The following is a 7,278-nucleotide window of genomic DNA, read 5'->3' on the forward strand; positions in this document are numbered from 1 at the left end:
ATGGTCCCCCAAACCCGGAGACCAGGAACCTGGTTTACTTGGTAAAAGGCGTCGTTGGCTTGCCCCACGGCCTGCCCCTCTGCTCCCCCCACACACACACAACCGGACTCGAACCTTGGGTATTTCAGGCCACTCCTCTGTAGCTGGAGACCTGCCGGGCAGCCTCTGGGAGAAGCAGGCCCAAACCTTGTAGGCCCTCCTGCCCCAGGGACGCGAGGAGGATGAGCTGGCTCTTTCCCCTGACCAAGAGCGCCTCCTTCTCCACAGCAGGGTCCCTGGCGGTGGCCTCACCAGCCTCCAACAGCAGAAGCAGTGCTTGATCGAGTCCCTCCGGAACTCCCACTCCAGTATAGCTGAAATACAGAAAGATGTGGAATACAGATTGCCCTTCACTGTAAACAACTTGACAATTAACATTAATATAGTACTTCCTCCACAGTTTCCTCAGGAAAAACCAGCAATCAGTGTTTATCCACCAATCTGACATCCTTTAATGGATAAACATGAAATATATGTTACCTCTCAATTAGTAAGCAATTTTACAATACACTCAGATCTTGGAAAGATTAGCCAGAGTCTGTTGGATGAGTTTTGGAAGAATTCTCCTGTTTTAGCTCCCACTTCAACAGCATTTCCATACCTGTATAGTAACCCAGGTGGGCTGCCTCCTTATGCTTCTTAGGGTTTTCCATTTCTTCCTGCATATCCTCCTCAAGAAGCTAACAGAACATAACTTCTTTGTTACTGACACTGATTCTTCTTCAACAAGTTATACAACAGCCAAGTCTGCTGCTCCTACATTTGGTGTCCTTTCAAGTCTGCCATTGCCTGTTCCCACAATGGAAACTTCAACACCGATAAGCCAAAATGGTTTTGGGTACAAGATGCCAGATGTCCCTGATGCATTTCCAGAACTCTCAGAATTGTGTCACAACTCACAGATATGAATGAACAAGAGGAAGTATTACTAGAACAGTTTCTGAGTTTACCTCAACTAAAACAAATTATTAATGACAAGGGTGATTTAGTAAAAAGTATTGAGGAATTAGCAAGAAAACTCTCCTCTTGGAGCCCAGTTTGGAAGCCAAAAGGCAAACTGTTTTAGATAAGTATGAGTTACTTACACAAATGAAATCTACGTTTGAAAAGAAGAGGCAGAGACAACATGAACTGAGTGAGAGTTGTAGTGCAAGTGCCCTACAGGCAAGATGGAAAGTCGCTGCACATGAAGCTGAGGAAGAATCTGATAATATTGCTGAAGATTTCTCGGAGGGAAAAACTGAAATAGATGATTTTCTCAGTAGCTTCATGGAAAAAAGAACAGTTTGCCACTGTAGAAGAGCCAAGGAAGAGAAACTTAAACAAGTGATAGCAATGCACAGCCAACTTCATGGTCCATTACAGATTTTCCTGAAAACATAGACCGCCAAGAGAGAAATGAGACATAAAACTAAGTACATTATTTTAGATTTAAGGTTTGTAAGTTGGCATTTCATTGAAATGGCTGAATTCAGATGTACTCTACATTGTTTAAAGAACTGAGATTGTTTTTTATATAGATTAGAATGATTATGATCTTTGCTTGGAAAATTTTTCTGCAGTATTTGCACTAAAAATGCCTATTTATCATTGATAAATCCTGTCCTTTTAAAATTTCACTGCTATTCTTATAATTGAATACCTTATGCATGTGATTTTAGTTTTAATATTTTATGAAAAGTACTTAATCTTGTACTTTTAATTTGAAACTGCCTCATTTCTTTATCAAGAATGATATCTTCTTTAGATTATTTTCCTCTCAGTAATTTTTAAGTACTTTCAGCTATGGAAAGATACCCACACCCTCTCTTTTTCTTTCTTTTTGAATAAAACTTTCAAAAGCAATTTGTTTTTAAATATTCATAATACCAGAAAATATCAAACCTGCCAATGTGCCAGATATATACCTATAACATATAAATATACCTATTATATATATATATATATATATATATATATATATATATATATATATATATATATATATATACCTTAAATAAAAAAATTCAAAAAATGTCTTAATTACATTGCTCATGTAATTGTAACCCCTCTGTATGGTATTTTCACAATAATAAAACTTTTAAAAAATTAATTTAAAAAAATTTAAAAAATATCTCTATGGAAACCTAATCACCTTTTTAATCCTTTCACAAGTCCTCTAAACTGAATGATATATTTTACATGTTACTCTGCTACCCCTGCATATATTTTATTGTCCTAAGGAAACTCTTTAAAAGATAGTCTATTGATTGATATTTTGTGTGTCAACTTCCCAAAATATGTTCTGCCCTCAATCCAACTAAAAAATTCTCATCTTCATCTTCCTTTTTGAAAAGTGAACACCTGTCATTTAGATAAGAATCAATACATGATTTCATTCACCAGATATTCAAACTGTCATCTCAGTTGTCAGGAATAATAGAGTTCAATCAATATACTCATTTATTCTAGATCAAACTCTTTGATACATTCTCATGGCATTGATAACAAAACCAAGCATCAACATATATGACTTTATTTCATCTCATGTTCTCTCTGGAATGTTTAGAAAATTGTCTCTTAAATGTACAGCCACAGAGTAGCTATATTTAGTTGATTAATAAATTATTTTATTTACTAATCTATTTATTTCAGTAATGGGACTTGAACTCAGGGACTCAGTGTTATTGTTCCTTAAATTTTATGCTCATGGCTAGTGCTTTACCATTGCAGCCACATAAGAGTCTTACAGATTTACATGCCTGTGTGGGAATCGAGTCATGATCTGAGATGTCAGCCTCCTGAGTGGCTAGGACTACAGGCATGAGCCACCAGTGCCCAGTTTTATACTTAGTTTATTTTAAATTAGATTTATTCAGAAAGGCATCTAAGCGAAAATGCTATTTTTAATATTTTAAGATCCAAACTACCTCCAGAGTCCTCTCCTCATTGTTGATGGACTCATTTGCCCAGGGATGACTATTATTTGGGTCCTTATAAGAAATTTATGACAACATGTGAAAAGAAACAAATTTGTAATTTTATACTGGAAAGTCAGAGTCTAATTTGCAGGACTAAACATAGTGAATACTCTCCAGCTGTGAACGCGTGAAAACTATAGACAAGGATGATCAAGAATGGCCTCAGCTAGGATTCTAACCAGTGAATTCGAGGCTAGTAACCAGGGCAAATACAAGGCTTCATGGTTCAAATTTGATAATGAACTCTAAGGGGAGCAATGGACAATCAGCTTCATCTAAAAGACTAGCTGGGAGTGGGATTCTGCAGACGTTGTTGGTCATGAGCTTTTCCAACCTAATAGGGATTGAGATTTATTTACACATAATCTCTCCAGAAGAGGTCACTAACACCATGACTGTCCATTCATTGAATTGTGTCACACTAAACAATGTCATTTCATCAAAAGTGATTTAGAATTACCAAGATCATCTTGAAAGACATTTAAGATGACTCCTTTCTTTATTCCTTCTGAAAAACTTTGATGGATGAATCTGGGAAGATGAAGGACAAAATTCACTCACTTTTGAGGCTGGGAAGGTGGCTCAGAGTGGTCGAGTACTTGCCTCCAATACATGAGGCCCTGGGTTGGATTCCTCAGCACCATATAAACAGTAAAAACAACAACAACAACAACAACAAAAACAAAGGCCAGAAGTGGCACTGTGGCTCTAGTGGTAGTGTTCTAGCCTTGAGCTGAAGAGCTCAATGACAGTAACCAGGCCTAGAGTTCAAGCCCCACAACACACAAAGAAAAAAAAATCACTTTTTTTTGTTATTGTTCTCTTATGCCCGACAATGTTTTCTTCTCATAAGAATTTTGTTGAATATGAGATTCTAAACTTCTCTTTCTGTTTTAGTTTTGCTCTATTTTGTTATGTCTTTCTTCCATACTTTAAATATTCTCCTCCATTTAATTGTTGCTTGGAAAAATATAGAAGATTTTGATAAAATCTTTATCTTTGTCCCTCTGAAGTAAGGCTCCACTATGTGTGATTTTTCTTTCTTTTTTTAAATTTAATTTAATTTTATTGTAAAGGTGATGCAAAGAGGCTTTATAATTCCATAAGTAAGGTAGTGAGTTCATTTCTTGTCAAGCATTTTTACCCCTCCCTCATTTTTTCTTCCACTTTCCCTCTGACTCACCACAGCTAAGAGACATTGTGTTAGAACCAGTCTTTCTTTTTCTCTTAAAAATATATTTTATTATTACTGTTCAGCTAATACACAGATGTATTGTACAGGTAATGTTATAATTATGTAAGTCAGATAATAAATGTATTTCCTTTTGAACTCTGCCAGCCATTCCTTTGCTCTCTCCCAGTTTTTCTCTCCCATCCCTACTCACAGTTTCAGTTTAATTTAAATTTAAATTTTATTGTCCAGGTGTTGTACCTAGGGGTTACAGTCACATAAGTAAGTTAGTTAGTATATTTCTTGCTAACATTTTACTCCTGCCTTCATTTTTCTCCTGCTTTCCCTTCCCCCAAGCCCTCCCCCAAAGTTGTACAGAACATTTCCAACATACGGTTTTGTGAGTATCACGGTTGAATTGGTTCTCCTCTTTGTCCTTTGACTCACCATTTTTGTTACCCTTCCCTAATTGATATAAACATTTATACAATATCCAGGGTACCAAAATCAAATACAGTGACAACAGGAATTATACCATAGGGGAAAGTACATGTAAAAGAAACAAAAAAAAATCCACATAGTACATTAAAAAAGCAACAACAACAAAGAAAAACCTCCTGTGCCCATATCTTGGGATTCATTTTTCTTAGCATCATCTTATATGATCATATGTACATAGCTATTGAGCTATTCTGTTCATCTGCTAAGATTATCCTAGATGTATACTATTTATTACACATAAGGGAAACCATGGGACCTATGTTCTTTTGGGTCTGGCTTATTTCACTTAATATGATTTTTTTCCAAGTCCTTCCAAATGGGACCGTGTCATTCTTTCTGATAGAAGCATTGAATTCATATATATCTTCTTTTTGGTTGGTCATGGGGCTTGAACTCTGGGCCTGAGCACTGTTCCTTAGCTCTTCAGCTCAAGGCTAGAGCTCTACCACTTGAACTACATTCCACTTCTGGTTTCTCTGTTGATTTATTGGAGATAAGAGTGTCAAGGACTTTCCTGCCCAGGCTGGCTTTGAACACAATCCTCAGATCTCAGCTTCCTGAGTAGCTAGGATTATAAGCATGAGCCACCGGCACCCAGCATATATCACATTTTCTTGATCTATTCATCTATTGAGGGACAGTCAGTTCATTTTCTACATACTGTCTAATGAATACCACTGCTGCATTTGTTCTCCCTTTGTCCCACCTTTTCTGTGCCCCCCCATCCTTCAAATGACAAATAAAGGAAAATAACAAAAACAGCAGCATCAACACCCAAAATCTCATTTCCATCTCTTGGAATTCATTTCTTTAAATATTATTTTATAAGAACATGTGCACATAGTGATTGTTCCTTTTTGATATGCTGCTATGAATATCTGCCAATGGTCTCACTGTGTGGTGGGTAACTTTTTTATTTCTGCTGTTGGTGTTCTGCCATTAAAATATGATTTTTTAAAATATTTTGCTTTGTTTTCTGTAAGCTTCTGGAATTTCATATAAATTTTGTTTAATTTTCAACTATTATCATTTGATCAGCTGTTCTGGCCTTTGTATTCTTGTTTCTCTGGTATTCATTATACATATATGATACCTTCAATAATTATCACATAGATGCTGAATATTTTATTTCTTTTAATTCATTCCTTTTTCTATCTCCTCAATTTCAGATTGGTAACTGTCTATTGAAAAGTCTTTAAGCTCACTGATTTCATATGTATTTTTCCCACTACACTGATGAGTTCATCAAAGTCTTTTGTTTTCTGTTTTATACTAATATCGTCAGTGATATTTTAAAAATTCTTTCTAATGTTACTGTCTCTCTTCTTACCTGTATGTTTAATTCAAGATGTCCAATTTGTTCACTCCATGTAGTAATTATGATTATATAATTCTTTGAAATTGTCAATCTGAAAATTGTTATATTGGATTAAAAATTCATACATATTTTCTGAACCTGGCTCTTAGTGTCTCTTAAATTTTTGTAAAAAGACAAATACATCAAGTACATAGAATACAAGTAAAAAACGCCAGTAGTATGAGGATTTATATTTATATGGCTGGGCATTAAGATCTATTTCATCTTTGCTGTACTTGTAGGTATTAAAAGTTCTTTACTTTTTATATTCTTGTTTTATTTATTCCCCCCTGCTGGATTTGGGGAAAATAAAACACCTTGCTGTTATATAGCCTTTGTTATATCACCATCAATCACTTATACCCAAACCCTGTGGTAGGTTTGAAAGGTATCTTTAAAGATATTTGCTTTGTATTTTATACCTAAGTTTCTCTTGCTTTCCGTTTTCCTCTGTTTTCTCCATCCCAGAACCATCACCCCAGTCTCTCTCTTTCTCTTTCTCTCTCTTCCTCTCTGTCTTCCTTTCTCCTCCAAAATTTTCAGTTTTGACTTTCCTAATACATGACAGAAAGGCAAGAAGAGGCTGGGGTTTCAAACAATCCTTTCCCTATTTCAAATCACACAATAGTGGCACCGTTTTTCTTAACCAGAAGCCCATTCTTGCCAAGAACAAGATATTTTGGGAGCATCTCTTTTCCTCGGATGTCAGAAATTATTAAAATCTGAGCATTGTGATGGGAACTTGTCAAAACTCTTACAGGTAAATTTCATAAAAATATATCTTCATTACTCCCACTAAAGAAGTTTCTCACCAAGTTGTAACTGAACCTACTTTTCACCCAGTGTCTAGCAAATTAAAGATGTTATTGTGTGTGAGAGGAAACTGAGTTGATTTGAACATGGATTACCCCAACCTATCTTTGTGTTAACAATCCATCCCAAATGTATTATCATGCACTGGAGTTACTAATATATGCAATTTATAAGGATTAACTGCAAAGGCATTGAAAATCTGAAAATGAATCTGATTTTTAGATTTAAAGGCAATTTCTAGCATATTAAACCTGTGCATGTTCTTAAACATCATAAACAAATGAAGCATTCTACATACTCACGATACATGTATGAGTGATATGGGGGCAATATTGAAGTAGACACAAGCTCACAGGAATGAGAAAATATCATCATATTATCCAAATTACACAATGAACCCTGTGGTAGCTATCTACCCACATATTCTAATAACAATA

The 7,278-nt window shown here is 35.5% G+C and overlaps 1 pseudogene; it reads left to right on the top strand.

The window, feature by feature from the left end:
• Window positions 1-221: 221 nt before the first annotated feature.
• On the top strand, window positions 222-1,422 carry LOC138818356 (vacuolar protein sorting-associated protein 37A pseudogene; annotated as a pseudogene).
• The last annotated feature ends 5,856 nt before the right edge of the window (window positions 1,423-7,278 follow it).

Source organism: Dipodomys merriami, unplaced genomic scaffold (assembly GCF_024711535.1).
Source record: "Dipodomys merriami isolate MVZ:Mamm:240054 unplaced genomic scaffold, mDipMer1.0.p SCAF_74, whole genome shotgun sequence".
NCBI classification, from domain to species: Eukaryota; Metazoa; Chordata; class Mammalia; order Rodentia; family Heteromyidae; genus Dipodomys; species Dipodomys merriami.